We start from the raw sequence: 19,197 nt of genomic DNA, 5'->3' as shown, positions 1-19,197 counted from the left end.
GTGGCTGTGTGATCTCTCAGCTCATCAAGACACGTGGAAGAAAAATTTCTCACTTCCATGACTTTAAAATCAAGGTTCTCATTCTCATGCTGTTCAGTAATGTTTCTGGGTGATCTGGATAATTTATCAGCACAATAAAAAAGTTTGCCTTCCTTGTAGACGAGTGAAATTATACTTCTGGAATCTCAGCATCATACATTGCCATCTGGCAGGAGCTGTATGCATAGGCTTTCTCAAGATAGTGACTAGAGGCTGGTGGTCTGTTTCGACCTGGATACGTCTACTATGAACATAATCATGGAACTTTGAGCATGCAAACACAATTGCCAAAAGCTCTTTCTTGATCTGAGCATACTGCATTTCAGTTTGGGTAAGAGTTCTTGATGCATAGGCAACAGGTTGACACTCTTGTAGAATGACTGGACCAAGACCAAATTTCAAAGCATTACATGAAAGAGTGACTGGCTTGTGAACATCATAGTATCTGAGAGTCGGTGGACTAGCAATTCTATGTTTCAGGACATCAAATGCTCTTTGGTGTTGCTCTGACCAGAACCAGGATACATCTTTGCATGCCAGCTCTCTAAGCAGTGCTGAAACTTGGCTCAAGTCTGGAATGAACTTACCTACATAGTTAACCATGCCAAGAAAACATTGTAGGGCTTGAACATTGTCTGGAGCTGGCATCTCGAGAATGGCTGTTTGTTTAGAAGGGTCTGGTCATAGGCCTGAACTAGTAAATAAATGACCAACATAAGTAACTTCTTGTAGCCTGAATTTTCATTTCTGTGGCTTCAGCTTAATATTCACTTGATGTGCTCTTTCCAGAACTTTTATGAGGTTTCTGTCATGCTCAGCTTCCCCATTACCTCCTACTAGTATGTTGTCTACTGTAATACCACAAGGATATCCAAAAAAATGCTCCATTGCATGTTGAAAGACATCACTTGCAGAATTTATCTCAAATGTCATTTTCAAACATCTGTACCTGCCAGAGTACTGAAAGTAGTTAGCAGTGAGGATTTCTTGTCAAGCTGAATTTGCCAAAATGAACTCTTTGTATCTATGAAAGAAAAAACAGTGGCATTTAGCATCAGAGCTGCAACTTCTTCAACTGTGCACATTGGATAAGGTCTTTTTAGTGCTTTGTTCAAATCTCATGGATAAATGCATGTTCTGATGTCATCCGAGCTTTTCTTTTGAGCTACAGTCATGCAAGATACCCATTCAGTAGGGCTAGACTATCCTACTGGACGAATCACACCTTGTTGCACCATTTTTCCTAACGTGGCTTTGACTCTGTCCTGCATGGCTACTGGAACTCTTCAAGCTGGCCTGATAACTAGACTGACATCTGGATCTAACTTTATGGAGTGCACAACTGGAGGCTTGCCTAGTTTGTCTTCGAAGAGATCAGCATAGGTAGAAAAAAATATACTGGGCAAAATTATAGTAGTAGCCTTTTAAGCTAACATGATGGACTTCCTTGTTAAATGAAACCAGTCCCATTTTCAAACTGTCTCTAAGCCCTAATAATGACTGGACATTCCTATTGACTACATAAATAACAAGTTGGAACATCTCCCAGAAGAGTAACATGAAAGCATCACTGAGCCTTCAGTTTGAATTTCTACACCTCCATAAGCAACAAGCTTCGCACACTTGGACAAATCAAGCCTTCCACCATTACACACACTAGCAAATGTTTCTGACAAGCAGGCGGGGTAGTTCGTTTAGATTCTTTATTACACAGAAACACATCAGGATGGATAGAAGCATCATAAAATGTAAAACAAACTGATTAACAGACAGACCTTACATACATACATGCTTACATACCTTACATACATACATGCTTACATCTCAGCAGCTTACTACAAAACGGCAGTCAGGCTCGCATGTGCTCAGTATTTATACACTTGTGCAAGCCCTTGGATAGCTTCTTGAAGGTACATACACACACATTGATCTACAATAAGTCATTGATATTTCCCTTTATCCTATTGCATGCAACATTGCACTCATTCATAGATGCATCCTTTTAGGTGTCAGATGCAAAAATGGACCTCATTTTCATATTATAGTCACACTAATTCATCACGACCAACCCACCCCCTTTATCAGGTTGCATGGTCCTAATTTCTTTGCTTCATAAATCTTTTAATCTCATGGTTTCTTCTTTTGAAAGATGATTTTTTTAAAGTATTTTTTTTTTACCTTTTGATCCAAGCATGTCAAGTTACATATGTCCAGCTCACAGATTTGTGATTGATCACAAAAGCTTTAAAATGAGTGTATACTTCCAGCATTGTTATCTGATAAAGTTCATATATTTTTTTGAATGAAATTGCTTATTCTTCATTGTTTTTAAACAAGTTGTTATTTTAAAAGGCTTCTGGATCAAAGTTTTTGTGGATTTTATCTACAACAGTTTGTTTCCTTGGGCCTTCCATTTGTGGTTCACCTGTATTTCTTCAGTTTGCTTTTTTGCCTGGTTTGTTTTGCACTATGGCCGCTGGAACACAAACAGCAGTTTCTTCACAAATTTCTTCCTGTGAGTTGAACTTACAGACAGCACAAACTGTGGCTGATTTGACTTTAATCATCCAACAACTCTCACAGAAGGATAATCTTGCAGCAGCTCGTTTAAATTCAGTTACAGTACAGCCAACACAGAAGGAACTTCCTGGTGCAACCAGGAACTTGGAGTTGAATTCTGATCACTTTTATTCAGCTTCTAACAACACTAGACTATCAAACAGAGGTAACACTTCAAATATATTACCTTAGAACATTATTAATGAATCTTCCGGTTCTCTAAACTATGAGGGACAGGTTTTGTCTCAGCCCCCTTTACTGGGTGACTGGTTATGTTCTAAAGTGTTGTTTGTGGAATCTCAGGGGGGGGGGGGGATGACAAGATTGAAGAAAAACTGACAGAACTGGACTATAAATTACTGAAAGTAAAAAAAAAATTACAGCTGAACAACACATATTTTAAAGAATGTATGAAGGCACATGTAGTACCGAAAGGGCTATGTATGTGGCACTTCCCAACTGGACTCATACCTAACTCTGATTTGCATCATGAATTCTTGAATATGTTTGATAGACATGGGATATAGTATATGGATATGTTTGTAAGATACAATAATAAATTAATTGATATACTCATGGTGGATATAGAAATCTTGAATAATTTAATCAGTCGTGATTTACAATATGAATCATTTAAGTATGAGCACATCTGCATTTTCAAGAGCATTGATGAACAGATCCAAAATATTTGTTCCCATGCAGTTAAGAAGCTTGAGAAGGATAGATGTCAATATAAAGAAAAAAAGGCATCCCTCCCCCCACCATCACAAGCATGTGGTACCAGATTCAATGTCAGTGCTAATACTCATGCATCGGGTGATGAGCAAACTGACCCGAGACAGGATGTGATGGAAGATTTGCTGGAGGAGGAAAACAAGGACGATTTTTTAGGACATGGGAACACTCCAGTTCTTCCATGGTCAAAAAGGATCAGGAACCAGTACTCCATTCAGAGCAATCAATGGCACAACAGGAATCTTCCCAGGCAGAACTCTAATACAATGTAACAAAAGTGGAGAGGAGAGCCAGGATACAGAATGGGCATCAGAATTACAAGAAATGGAGTTAAGTTCAGTCCCTGATGTTATTACATCTATTCTACCCCCAGTTACCACCATGATGAATTCCACTGGAGATTTTACTGTCTATAATTTTTCATCTGTTAATATTGATGCTTACCATGGGGATTTATTTGCTTGAGGTATAACCTTTGTATCTAATAGGCATATAGATGTTGCAAACACACTCATGGATCTTAAGGAATATTCCAGAAAATTAAATTTCATGGTGATGTTTCAACATGTTGGATCAGCTACGCAACCATTAAGGATATCCAGCAGTCATAATACCCCAATTCACCGTGTGATTAACTGTTTCAAAAAAATCTTTGAGCTGGATATACGTAACTTGGCATGCTTGAATCGAAAGGTAAGAAATCACACTTTAAAAATTAATCTTTCCAGAGAAGAAAGAGTGAGATTAAGTGATTTACGAAGGAACACATAAATCAGGGCCATGCAACCTGATAAAGAGGGTAGGTTGGTTGTGATGAATGAGTGTGACGATAACATGAAAATGAGGTCCATTTTTGCATATGACACCTACAAGGAGGTATCTGTGAATGAGTGCAATGTTGCATGTAATAAGATAAAGGGAAATCTCAATAACTTATTTATTGACCAACAAATTTTGATAGATTATTATAACTATCTAAATATGCTGCATCCTAAGATCTCCCATATGTTTGGTTTGCCTAAGATACATAAAAATAAAGAACAACCACCAATTTGACCAGTTGTTGATGGCTGTGGTTCTATCACCATCCCTTGACCAAATTTTAGGACACTAGATTAAAAAGTTTAATCACCCAGGAGCCACATGTTTGTCCTGATTTGTGGGAATTTCTACAAAAATGAATGTCCTTCCCTTTAAATATACATATCTTTATCATTGTGGATGTCAAGGACTTGTATTCAGTCATTCCCCACAACCTAGGACTGGAATGTTTTTTTTTAATTTTTGTTGGAGAAAAATATACCATACAACCAAATTAATGTCTATGTCAATTTATTGGGCATTGTACTGAAAAATAATTTTGTTAACGTTGTAGGTGGCTTATTCTTGCAATAAGCAGGGATAGCCATGGGTGCAGCGTGTGGGGATCTTTTTGCCAACGTTATCATGATACGATGGGAGAAAAAGGTTTTATTTAACTCACCTTTTTTTTGCATCATGTAGATTCTACACACACATTTTGGATGATATTTTTATCCTGTGGGATGGTGAAGCTTATGACACCCCCGTGTTTTGTCATATATTAATCAAACAACTGAGTTTCTTGCATTCACCCATGAGAGTAATGACGTAAATGTAGCTTAACCTGGGCATATGGTTGGCCAAGGACAATACAAACAGAAGATTTACCTCCAAAATCTATAGGAGACCCATGTATTTGAACATTTTTCTCTGTTTTGACAGTTTGTACCCTATAACAGAGAAAAGGGCAGTGGTCAAGGGACAGTTTGCATGGGCAGTCCGAATGACCACAGAAGATGCTGCCTTTTGTGATGAGTGTATATTACTGAAGAACATGTTTTAAAATGTCTTCTAATAGTAATGAAAGTCCATGGATTTTATTACTTGAAAAACATGTATTATATTGGCAGTTGCGTTTGAATGCCAATAACTGGCTTTGACTCAATCAACGTTTCAGTAGCGTGTTTGCTTAAGTTAAAAGCACTGGAAAGATGAACCCTAAATATAAGGCATATATTTACATACTTTTGCCATTATTTATTTTTTATTTTTTTTTATTTTATGGGGAATGCATTTTTTCTATTTTTTGTATGTTATTCTTTGTTGCAGTTAGTGACTCAGTGCTATGCACTGTGAATTTCTTTTCAGTGTCTCCTTTAAGATGATGTTTCAATTCCTCGGGCTTGGCGATCATGTGATTGAACATAAAAGCTTTAAAATGAGTATATACTTCCAGCATTGCTATCTGATGAGGTTCATGTATTTTTTGAATGAAAGTGCTTATCTTTCTATGTTTTAAAACATGCTGTTATTTTAAAAGGCTTCTGGATTAAAGTTCTTGTGGACAGTTAGGTCCTCACTGCCTTGGTGTCAGCACCCACCTACCATCCCCTAGATTGTGCATAGTTGGGGTGAGTTTCAACCTTTTTGATCCAATTGTTGCTGGTTTTGTTCTTTATATCATATTGTGATTTGCTGCAACTTTACTCCTGCTAAATGATGCTAGTTTCAGGTACTTGTCTCCTTTGTGGAAGTGAAAAAAACCTGAACACTCATGCTGTGTGACAGCTGAAAGCTTCCTTTTCAGGATATGTTAAGGCAGTCAACTGTAATAAGAAGAAGGGGAGAGGGGTCTCAGCTTTTGAAAACTGGCTAGTACTAGGTTACTTTGGCAGATAACCCAAAATGTCACTGAGGCAGTGAGGAATCTGAACGTCTACTGTTACGGGTAAGTAAGAGTTATTACTTTCTTCACTAGCTCAGCAAATATTCAGCTGTTAGGAGCAGCTTTGCTGCAACCTTTTTGTGTCTTCATCCAAGACCAAGTGCAGCAGCTACTTTGTCATCAACTCCCCAAAGAGTCAGTGTCCAGGAGAAGCTCTAGGATGTCAGTGGCTCCCAAGGCTTCTATATGCCTTTCCTCCTGGTTCCTTTATTTACAGCTAGCAGCTACATACAAAACTACAGTAATCCTCATTGCCTCATTGTGGCCCAGGCAAATCTGGTTCCCATTGCTTAAGCCTCAACAAAGGAAGTGCCCATAGCCTCTAAATCCCCTTCCAAATCTTTGTTTCCCCATCTAGACTTACAGAAACAACCCTATGGTTTCTCCAATTTCCTTAGTGACCAGTGATTCTTAATCCTAGAGTGTAATTTGCATTCTCTCTGCTTCACAAAAGCCATCCGATCATAAACTTTATAAGAAGAAATGGAAATGATTATCCATATGGTCTACTGGATAAGATGTAAATCTTTTTTCTGCTTCTCTTGCAATGATTTTACAATTACTTTTAAATTTATTTGAGACTGTCTCAACTTACTCTATGATTAAGATGCAACTGTCATTCATTTCTAATTTTCACAGTGCTTTTTGCAACCATTATCTTAAATCACACAAGTTCTGCAAGGCCTTTTTGAAAGGAATTTTCCATCTGCTTCCTCATATAAATGATCCTAGCCCAGGACCTCAGTTTTGTACTAGTAGCTTTAAACCCACCTCTGAGCCAGCCCCATCCTCAGACCTAAAATTTCTGTCTTAGGAAACTATAAATCTGATGTCAGTTTTTATTCCGTCCTCAACTGATGGGCTTTGATCTCATCCCTTGGATCTGACTTGGCCATTGTAAAAGCTTATGGCAACCTTGAACTCTAAAGCTTCTTCCTTACCCAGAACGTACCACCCCCATTACCTCAGGTCTCGTCTGCTGCTTCCAGCAAAAAGACGTGGTCTGTTGTTCTCTCTTACAACTATTAGTCTTTATTTGCCTTTAAACTACTTTAAAGTTTTCTGCTTAGGCTTTCTCCCTTACTGTTCAACAGTCTGTTTCTTTCCGTGTTACCATTAGTAACCATCTTCATCTCTTCTATATCTACCGTAGACTTTAGTACAATTGTTGGTACTTCTTTCCATTCTTCCTTTCCTTTCTGTTGTTCTTAAAAAAAAATAAAATAAAAAGAGACTTTTTTTATTTAAATTTTAACTTATTTAACCGCTGCTGCTTTTGTGGTTCTGACTGTGCTTGGCCTTTTATTTTTGCTGATGGCTGAAAAAAAAAAGCCTGTCTGGTGGAAGTGCGGTCAGAAGATCCTGATGTCTGACTTGCACTCCTTGTGTGTCTTTTGTTTAGGTCCTCTCCACCTAAAGGAAAATTGTGTGATCTGTCACGCCTTCAATCCTAGGCCATTTATAGATCATAGGAACAAGCTTATAATTAAGGATCTTTTGCCTTCTTCCTTTGATGAGACTATATCAACATTTACTTCTCTGAGCACCTCTTCTGTATCCTCCAGGTCCTCAGAAAATTCAGTTACGAGAACTTCTTCAGATCCCACAATTTCTTCAGATCATATGAAGACGAAGCAGAAATTCTTGGTTTCTACACTTTCTTTAGATCCGTCTAAAACCAAATTTAAGCCCTTAGATCAGGCAGTTTCTTTGGATTTGAAGTGTCTGCCAATGAAAGATTCACCGGATCCAAAGACCTTGAATCAGATATCATCTTTACCTATTTGGCCTAGAATGAGGTACTCCCCTTCAGTGGACCCGGTCCCATCTAGAGTGCCTTCACCATTTTTAGAAAGATCCAAGTCTCCATTACCATCCACTCATTCATCCAGAAGTCTCACTGAAGAAGGTGTAGAGAGGTTAGTGAGAAAGATCCTCTTGGTGCAGAGCTAGTCTGCCCCTTTCCTGGCTCCTAACCCATCAGGTTGGGAGTTCCATGTATCCACTACTCCTTCTTTGACTCCCATTCAGGTCTCAGAGCCCTTGGATCTGAGTAATCTGGCACCATCCTTTTTGGATCAGAAGATTCTGGTATCCCTGGATCTGAGACTTCCTGTGAGCTCTTCATTTCAGTCAGATCTGGAAATCTCTCAGAGCCAATTATACCCTCTACCCCATTGGGTCCAAGGTGCTGTAATCAACTCTAAGGTTTTCAGAGCCATTTCTGCATTTTGGAGCCATGTTGATGGTCAGTTTGGGTCTGACTTTGGCCTCCAGGCAGCTGTCCTCTGAGCAGGGTTGGACTAGGGATCAGAGACATGACCTCTTGGATCTGAGTTCCTTTCCCTATCCAGGACAGTCTCACTTTAGGGTTCTGGATAGAGCTCTGTCTACAACTCTGACTCAGGTGATGCCTACCCCTTTGGATCCTATACCCTCATCTGTTTTGCCCCTGCTCTTTGAGGCTGAGCTATCTTCTTTACAGGAACAACCGATACCAAAACCCCAGACTTCCTAACAGGGTTCCCATCCTCTTCTGATACCTCCCCAGACTGCATCTGTTCCACCTCTGCTCCTTGAGTTTCAGCTATCCTCTTTGTAGGAACAACCAATACCAAAACCCAAGATTTCCCAACAGGGTTTCACCTCCTCTTTTGATACCTCTTGGGACTACCCCACTAAGGAGGTCCCTAAGAAGAGAACATGCAAGTGGAAGCATATCAGTTGCCCTGAATCCATCATCAAGGACACAGATTTTTGATGAGGGCAAAGGGTCCCTACGGTCACCTCTTGAAGATGTCTCATTCAGAGACATCCTTGGGATCCTAAAACAGAGAGGTGGCTGGAAGTACAGCAACCCTTTGTTGGAGGAATCTGTTACTACTGGAGGCTTTTGATACTGGCCCGTCTACTACCTGGGTGGTCCTACCCACTGATGAGCTCTTGGAGTTGGTTTCACAGTAGGCATGGAAGAAACTTGGATGGTGCAGTAGTTTGCATTGTCACCTCACAGAAAGAGGTTCTCCGGTTTGATTCTGGACTGGGGTGCCTTCTGTGGAGAGTCTGCATGTCCTCCCTGCATTCATGTGGATTTCCTACGTGTGCTCCGGTTTCCTCCCACGTTACAAAGACATGCATCTGGAACATTTCTTCTGGGGCCTCCACTGAAAATTGGCTTGTTCCAAGTCAGACTTTCCTGGTAAACAAATGTTAAATAAAATAAAATAAATAAAATAAACTTGACTCCTTTAAGCCCATTCCCAAAAAGTCAGATAGGATTATGACCCCGCCAGAATCTAAGCAGCCTTGGTTGAAAGGTTGTTTTGTTGATGCCATGGTCGTGGCAGCAGCCACTAGAAAGGAACTTGCTGACAAAAGTACCTCTGTCCATTCTCCTTGACAAGGAGTTGCGGACGATGGACAGATTTGGGAAGCATGCCTATGCTTCAGTGACCTTTGCCTTAAGGTCTCTGAACTATTTGGCACATTTTACTAGACTTCAGATGGATGTGATTAAGGAACTTTCAGGTACCCTCAAAGGAACCGTGTCTGAAGAGGTGAAGGATTCAGTCACTTCTCAGGTGGTGACCCTATAACTGATTTCCAACTCATCCATGAGACTTATTTTTAATGTGGCAGAAGGAACTTCAAGGGCAGTTGGTTCAGGCACAGCCATTAGGAGACACACTTGGATGCATTTGTGTGATTTTATGGAGCTTATAAGTCTACTTTTCATCAATGCCCCTTTAGATGGCACCTCTCTTTTTGGATACAAAGTAAAAGATACATTGTCTGGGTGTGAGAAGGATGAAAAGACCCTTTCTGCCATGGGCATACATTTTTCCACCCTCAAAGATCCTTTTTTAGAACTCATTGAGGTGGTGGAAAGACGTGGTTCAGAAAATCACAAAGATCTGTCCAGGACACACATGGAGGGTCTTCCCCCAGAGGCAGAGGGGGAATTTCAAATGGTAGACCCCACCCTCACGGTAGAGGAGGTCCACAACACTAACGGTCCAGAGAATCCTTCTTTAGCAAGCCCTTTCAGCGCTCCTGAACAGAAGTCCAATTGTCCCCCTCTGGAGGCAATTGGGGGTCATTTGTCCCTGCACTGGAGAGCCTGGCTAGAAATAACAAAAGATACCTAGGTGCAGTGGATAGTATCCAGAGGATATATAATTCCATTTTTCCTTTGTCCTTCAAACTCCAGAGAAACCCCTGATGTTCCACCTAGACAGAGGGAACAAGCAGCATTTCAAATACAAAAGCTGCTAAACAAAACAGTCATCCAGCAGGTCCCCCCAGACCAGAGAGGATCCGGAACTTACTCGAGATTTATTTTACTGCCAAAGAAAACAGGGGACTGGAGAACAATTCTGGATCTCAGCAACCTGAACAACTTTGTTTGGAAGACAAAATTTTGGATGGTTATGGTTCAGTCAATTCTTCCGTTTCTGGAGAAAGATAATTGGATGTGCTCGGTAGACCTCCAGGATGCATACTATCATATAAAAATGAACAGATGATCCAGGAAATTCTTACACTTCTGGCTAGGAGTCAGTCATTACCAGTTCAGAGCACTGCTCTTTGGTCTCGCCACAGCCCTCAGGGTGTTCGCCAAATGCATGGCAGTGGTTGCAGCTCACTTGAGACTGCACAGATTTAGGGTGTTTCCTTACTTAGATGACTGGCTCATCTCCACCCTGACCAGGCATCAAGTTATCATGGCAAGAGGAAAAGTAATCCAGATTTGTGCACAATTAGGCATAACCATAAATTTAAAAAAAATCACATCTTCAGCCGTCTCATGGAGCACTACTTGACACAAGGGCAACAACAGCTTTTCTTCCCCTTTCCAGATTCCAAACCTTAAGGTTGCAAGTCAGCAAGATACTTTGCAGTACCACAGCCCCTGTTTGTCTAGTTCTACAAGTGGTGGGATCAATGGCAGCAGTGATACCCCTTGTTCTGCTGGCCAGATTTCACATGAGGATTCTTCAGTGGATGTTGGCATTTCAATGGTTGATACTTCAGCTACCTCTACCCCAGTTTGAATCACCACCTTGTGCAAGAGAGAAATGAGGTGGTGGATCCCATCAGAACTACTACAAGGCCATCTGTTTGTCCCTTCTCATCCCAAGGCCATAGTGACCATGGATGTTTCCCAGCTGGGGTGGAGGGTCATTACCTGGGAAAGACGGTCCATGGCATGTGGTCCCCTGAAGAAGCCAGTTAGTATATCAGCATTCTAGAGTTGAGAGCAGTGCTTTTAATGTTCCAAGCCTTTCAAGATGCTCTCCCATTGGAAACGATTGTGATACAAGCAGGCACTATGTCAGTGGTTTGTTACATCAACAAACAAGGAGGAACCAGATCATACCCCCTGTGTTGAGAAGCACTATGAGTGTGGCAATGGGCAAGCTCTTCCAACCACTTTCTCTTTGCAATGCATATCCCTCAAACAGAAAGTAATGGACAAGATTTTCCACAAGTGGGGTCAGCCATAGTGCGACCTCTTTGCGTTTCCTCTAAACAACAAGTGCAGCAACTACTTTGCCCTTATCCCCCCACAGTGGGAGCCACTGAGGGATGCTCTACTTCACGATTGGTCCCCACCAGGTTACTGTATGCTTATCCTTCGATCCCTCTCATATCGAAATTCCTTCAGAAATCTGCCAGATTGAAGAGCAAGGTCATTCTCATTGCTTCCTTTTCGCCTCGACAAATTTGGTTCCCCTTCCTGTGGCCTCATTAGATCCATCAACCCTGGATACTGTATCCAGGTCCAAACCTTCTGTCTCACCCGACAGAAATGGTTCATCTGGATCTTCCAAAGCGCAAGCTGATGCTTTGGTTTCTCCATTTCCAGTAATAGCCAGATAACATATGCTCTCCTCGCTGGTTCAAAGAATTCTTTTATCTTCCCTCAAACCATTTACAAGAAAAATGTATGCTAGCAAATGGAAAAGATTTGTGCATTAGGCACTTGAAAATAATGTGGACTCCTTTTCTGCACCGAATCATGTTATCCTGGACTTTTGTCATTGTTTTTTGATCTTCCATGGTAAAGGTTCAGTTAGCAGCAATCTCCAATTTCCTTATCTGTCTTGATGGCTCTTTCCTTATTTCACATAAAATTTGTAAGACCATTCTGTGTGGAAAGCTTCTGTTGAGGCCTCCAGTTAAAGAACTTACTCTACAGTGGGATTTAAATCTGGTACTGTAAACTTTGGTTCTTCTGTCCTTCAAATCTGCAAATACTTGCAATCTCAAATTCCTATCTTGGAAGACTATTTCTGATGGCCATTACTTTGGTCAGATGAATTTCATAAATTCAGGCTTTATCGGCGAAACCTCTATACTTAATTTTTCATAAAGATAGAGTTACATTGCAAACTAATGCATCCATTTTGGCCAATGCTGTTTCAGAATCTAACACTAACTAATGTATCAACCTTCCAGTTTTCTTCCCAAACTACAAGCAAAGGCGAACATTTGCTGCATTCACTACATGTGCATAGACATTTCTACTTACACAGAACAAAAGACTTCAGAAAAACAGATCAGTTGTTTGTTTCTTTTCTGGAAAAGAAATTGGGCAAGCCACTATCTAAAGTTTCCCTAGCCAAATGGCTCACTAACTGTATTTCTTTCATTTATGATAAATTGAATTTGCCCTTAACTAAGCAATTGTGTGCTCTGTCTACAAGATCCATAGCAGCTTCCTCAGCATTTCATTCAAGAGTATCCATGGATGATATTTGTGCAGCAGCAATTTGGGCTTCACCTCACACCTTCATTTCTCATTACAAGTTAGACTTTGTATCTAGAATTAGGGCATTGTTTGGCTCAGTGGTGCTCAGGAATATCCTTCCTTGAGGCCACCCTGGGATTACAGTAGCTGGGGACTTTGTCCCATCAGTCAAGGATGGAATGAAAATTGACAGCATCAGATAAGTTATGTACTTACCATAACGTTCCATCTGTGTTGTCCAATTTTCATTCCTCCTCGACACTCCACCCACTAACCCCCATCCAATGTTGTTTGAAGAGCAAGTGGATAGAGCCAGTCTTAGGGTCTTTACCTTGGCTCCATAAGTCCATATATAGTTTTGTGCTACAGTATCTGCTATATTTCTGCTTAGAAATGTTATCTTTATGAGTAAAGTGTTAGCCTTTTGCTATAATCTACAAACAAGATCTGAGGTAATGGGGGTTAGTGCATTCTGGGTAAGGGAGAAGCTTGAGAGTTCAAGGTTGCCACAAGCTTTTACAACGAACAAGTCAGATCCGAGGGATTGGATCCAAACCCATAAGTCAAGGAGGAATGAAAATTCAACAACACAGATGGAACATTATGGTAAGTACATAACTTTTTTTTTTGGTTGCCATTACATCAGCCATGAGGATTTCAAAGTTAGAAGCCTTATCTTAAACTCCTCCATATATAGTTTTTCACAATGACAGAGTCTCCATGAGATGCAACCCATCAATATTCCAAAAGTTGTGTCAGCGTATAATCTAAATCAACCAATCAATTTCCTTTTCTTTCCTTCCCTAACCATTCTAAAAGAGGAGAGTACCTTTTACACTCCCTGGACACCCATAAAAAATTCAACCTTCGAAAAACCAAAATAATAAGGAAAGATGCTTAGTTCTTAACATCATTTGCTCCATATATGTTAGTTCTTAACATAATTTGCTCCAAACAGTTTAGGACAGAAGATTTCTGAATTAAGCTGTCCAGATGACTGTCGGGCTGCATTTATTTCACATAATCTTCCAGAAATAAATCATTACCAACTAAATAAAGAGATGACTCCACAAGAGCTGTCCTGATTTGCACTGCCTTTTTCAGAAACTCTACTGTGGATGAAATTTGGGCTGCAGCAACATGGTCTACATTGTATACTTTTGCCAAGCATTACTGTATATAATTTCCAGACCTAGAGTTTCTTTCGGAGCTGCAATTCTTAGAGGTATCCTGTCATGATACAACCCAAAAATTCAGGTAACTTGGGATTCTGTCCCAAAAGTTGTATCAGGCTAGATGTAGTAGGATGCATAAAGGATATAGTCAACCATAATCCTGGATCCTTTTCATCATAGTCTGTTTCATATGACAATACCTCCCTCTTTCTCCTTTCAAAATTGTCACCACTTCATAAGGAGATGGCAGTCCATCCTGAAGCCTTTCTGTTCTTTCTAGTCATAAGCATGAAACTGTCTCCTGGTCCTGGTCTTCCTTGGCAACTAACTTGATCTTATTAGTTGGTGCCCAGGGTGATTTTCTGAAAGTGTTTCGGGCAAGGTACAGTGGTAGATGGCCTGATCATGTCTGACAAGTGACTTAATACCCAACAATAGTATTGGACAGATTAGAATGAAAAGAATCCAGAATAATGGTAAGTACATAACATTTGTATAATTTATTTTTCTTAAATAGATTGGGTAAGCTATTTGCATCCAAGGTTACTAAACTCTTCCATCATTCCATAAGAAATACATTTCTGTAACCCTTTCTGCAGTACACACACATAAACAAGAGACAGCTTTTATAAAAAATGTAAAAAAAAAACATTAAGTAGCAATGCATATCAAAACCTTATAGAAAACACAAGCTTTAACTTAACAAAGCAAGCATTCCAAATTAACATCTGCAGCTATGATGTGTAAAGTGATGTGAAGAAAATGTATCTGTAGTTTGGTCAGTTACTGAATATATAAAACTATCACACTATAGTCAGAATCAGATAATATATGTACACATATGTGAATTGTGTTTGTATGAAATCTGTGAGAAAACAAACATATTACCAAAATGATATGAAGTTTCATCTTTTTTATAACATTCTTTCAATATGTCCTTTGTAAAAAAAAAAAAATAGCTTCCAGTCAGTAAGGATAACTTTCAATGACCAAGGTTTAAGTTTTAAGCAAATAGAAGCTTTCAGGAACTAATCCAAACTGCCAAAACATTATAACCAACTGAGTGTGTTTGATGAGATGTCAGTCTGGTTTTGCCAAGTTAAGAAGTGCTCCTTTTCATATCTCCAGTCAAAATTTGAGCTTGAGAGAAAATCTTGCTATGTATTAATGAATCTGGGTTGTGAAAAAATTAAACCGGAGTGTTTTCTTGTTCTAATATTTCTTTATGATACGTTTCCAGTCATCATCTGTGTGAAGAAATTAGGCACTGTTACATGTGCTAGCATGTCTGGCTGAGTTTTTGTACATAATTTCTGATTAACTTGTGTATTATATGCCAACATGACTAGCTATGATATTGTAAATAGGTTCTTACATGTTGATTTATGATCTGTTTGAACAGAATGTTTTTAAAGACCTGAACAGTGTTCTTTTACATTTTTAACTGTGCATGTTTTATAAAGAAAGACTATAAAGGCAAGCTGTTTCAGATTCAGCTGATCTACAGATGATGTCATTGGAATGCTGACAGTTGATATGTGTCACTGTCAGAAGCTGAATGACAGGAAGAAACTTTTAGAAAAACAGCTGTTTGTTGTTTTTCAAAATATGAAATGAAAATTAGATCCGGAATAGTTGTGATAGTTAGGATAGTCTATAAAATAGCCTGCTAACGACATTTAACAGTCAGTTGTCAGTTACGTTGCCAGTTGTGAGTTGTTCACAGATGTACTGTGCAGTGAATAACCAAAAGGACTCAACCGTAAGCCTGCTTTTGCTCTGTTTTAGTAATTTAGTTTAGATCAAGGACAGTGTTTTTTAGTCAAAAGGAAAATTATAACTAATCAGTTAGATCAGGTTAGAGTTTTTCTAAATGTTGAATTTCTATCTGTTTTTTTATTGGAAATTACTGTTTTATATTTTTAATTATTTTTCTCAATATTAAATATTTTAGTTAACTTACATTGTGGCTGGTCAATCAGCATTTTCCTTTAGTGATTTGAGAGTGCTTATACTTGCTTTGATAATTCCCAGGGCCACTCTGAAAGCCTGCCTGCTTAAGTCATTTGGTACTATTTATTTTAGTATTTAATTTTCATAATTGGACACCCCTTTAGAAGGGCATGAAGACACTCTGATTGGTGGCAGCATTACTGTATTATTTTGGGGGAGGGACACAGCTGGTAATCTGAATCAGGCTTTCTCGGAAGTGTTTGGATGTGTGAGATTTAATTTATTTAAGTCTGAGTGTATCAGAGGTCTTAAACAGGGACACATTGCTCTGATGTGTGTAATAAGGAGTTACATTAGGGGTGGACAGAAGTATACAGTCCAGTCCCAGGCTATAGAGCATATTCCTGTTGTGCTCTTAGGGAAAAATTGTGAAATATTACTCCTGTTTAAGTTACAGTCTCACATTGGAGTCAGTAGTGAGGATTGAAGCTCCTTAGTTGCTGACCCAGGATAATAAGGGACATCACATTATTTGGTGGCAGTTCCTTGGGATATTATCTGGACATCACAGTCTGAAATGCTGATACCCAGTTATGCTGACTAGTTGTGTCTTAATTTCACAATGGCTATGAAGGAGACACATAAAGCTTCCATATTCAGAGATTTCAGCTTAAGAATTAGTAGTTGTAAATTTTGTGAGGTGACAATGTATAATGCCAAACAGAAACGTAGATATTATAGAAACTAAGAGCTTGATTTAGTTTATTGTTAAGTGACCATAGCTGGAGATATTGGCATAAGGAGAATTTTTAATCATGCAACTTGTGCAGTGTATATAATTAGGAGTACTCATGTTGCTCTACAGTCCCATACAGCAAGAATAGTGAAGTATATCACTTTTAATCCAGTCCTACCAAATTAATGTTTTATTGTCTAAGCAAATAGCTGGATTACTCCATGTCCTTGAAGGACAGAAATTCCCCACTTGGTGATCTTATTCTTCTAGTCCCTACATTCCAGTCAGTATTCCAACCCCCTCAAGGTACCTATACCTTGTCAGGAGAGTGTGACTTGTAAACAAACTGTGATTCAATGACAGCAACTTTAGCCCAGAACTAAATGAGCTAATGTAAGCAGCATGAGTTAAAATACCACTATACGATGGATACCAGGTTGACTATCACCCCCTTTAGCTCCAGGAAGAAATACTAGCAATTCTGCAATCTCACAGAAAACCTGATATGTTACACTGAATCCATTGTTTCTGAGAAACTACCATGAGGCAGGTGTTGCGGAAGGAGTAAGATTTTGAGGAGAGTCAGAAAAGGACAAACATTTTCTACTGACTAATTTTTATTTAGAATTTCTAAAAGTATAATTTGGATGTTAAAGTCTTCAATTTATGGACAATTTGGTGGAGATGTGAGTATGTAAGAATGTACATTTGCTACTTATGGATAGAGGGATCTTGTTAGGCCAGTGGAGAGCGTTGTAAGTCTTATCAGTTAGTGGAACAAATAGTTTTCATAGTATTAATCTCTGGCCCTGTGAAATGTGAGAATTATTGAAAGGTTGACAGGACAGTGTCTAAATATTACCATGGGTGGAAAACTAGGTCAAGTGAGAAAGCAAGCTGCTGTATCACATGATTGTTTCATCTGTTGTACTTTTTGTATGTTCAGCAACAAGATAACAAGATAAATGACACTTAATAAATCCCTGATGGTTTCCTGGAATAAACAGTTGGAGAATATGATCTTATCTGTCAGTAAAAACTTTGGTGTAAATCTTAAGATCCAGCTGCAGAAGGGGTGTAGGTGTATAGTTTGTAGGGGAGTTTTTTTTTCTTTCCCTAGTTTTGGAAGCATCATTATTTTAGCCAGCAGGGAATTATGTGGAAAGTGTCCCTTGTAAGTTATTTCTTTGTACACTAAAAAGTACTGGTTTAGTTCATCTTTATTTGCTTAACTAAAAAAAAAAAAAAAAAAAAAAAAGCTGGGGTTAGATCATCTTGATTGATTCCCTTACGTAGAATGCAAGACAACTAATAACATTTTGAGTTCCAGTTAATGAAATGAGTGTTTCAAGTTCATAGGTGGTTACTGGGATATTGATTGGAATGTCTTTATAAACCCAGCCAACCTAGCCGTGTGTACCCAGTATAATACTAGAGAAACCCAATATAAAGGATCTTGCCAAAACTCGAGATCTTAATTAGCAAAGACTACCCACATCTTGGGGGGGGTCATTGGTGAAATTCCCGGCAGGAATTTACAGTTTCCCATCCAGTCATCTAAGCTATGCTTAAACAGGATCATAGATGAGCTCTGTTTGATGTGAACTGGTAGCTTATTCCAGAGGAATGGCAATCCAGCAGATACTATTTATATTGCAGGCCAGGTTAAGGTCCTTAGAGCGGGTGACCATCGTCTCATTTGACTCATAGATGAACAGCATTTCCATTAGGTTTGGATCCAAGATTGTTCTGTAGGCCAGGCACAAGCCTTCTCTACGTAGTCTGTATGCTACTGAGTACAGTGATAGTGACTTCAGTCTGTCAATGTAAGACATGTGCTGCAGACCCCAAATCTTCTTGGTTAGAAAAATCTGAGGTCTCTTAAGTTGCTGCAGGTGCCTGGCAAGGTGCATACCAAAAGGAGCATTGTACTTAATTATTGGTCTGATGAGGGTTGAATACAGGGGAGTTATGACCTCTTTCACTCTTGAGGCAATGCCTTTGCTAATGAGGTGTGCGATGTAGAATGCTTTCCTTACCACAGTAGACACATGGTGGTCAAAGTTTAGGCTACAGTCAACTTGCATTCCCAAGCCTCTCACTACTGAGTTGTTATTTAGGTTATTATTTATATGATAGTCTGCAGGGATATTGTTTTTACCAAAGGGGATGATAATGCATTTTTTAGCAGTGAGGTTAAGTCCATGGCTTTGGCACCTATCATTGTTTTGTGTAAGTCCCTCATGAAATATATTGACATCATTTGGGGATTCAATGATGCACCTAATTTGCAGTCATCAGCAAACTTAGCCGCAGCCCCTCTGGTTTGGCCTGAACTTCTGAAAAGTATATTCTAAACAATAGGGGGCCCATCACTGACTCCTGTGGAATCCCACTGGTGACAGGTCTGCTGATTGAGATAATGTCCCCAACGTTGACTGAGTGTTATCTGTTAGTGAGCTAGTTAGCAACCCACCTGATGAGATAAGGGTTGCTATTC

General features: G+C 39.4%; 1 pseudogene; it reads left to right on the top strand.

Moving 5' to 3' along the window:
• The first annotated feature begins 2,508 nt into the window (after positions 1-2,508).
• LOC122810693 overlaps positions 2,509-19,197 on the top strand; it is a 37,284-nt pseudogene continuing 20,595 nt past the window's right edge.

This window comes from Protopterus annectens, chromosome 9.part0 (assembly GCF_019279795.1).
Source record: "Protopterus annectens isolate FY-2018-M chromosome 9.part0, PAN1.0, whole genome shotgun sequence".
Taxonomy (NCBI): Eukaryota; Metazoa; Chordata; order Ceratodontiformes; family Protopteridae; genus Protopterus; species Protopterus annectens.
Note: the sequence above shows the minus strand (reverse complement) of the source record. Positions and strands in the feature narration are given on the sequence as shown.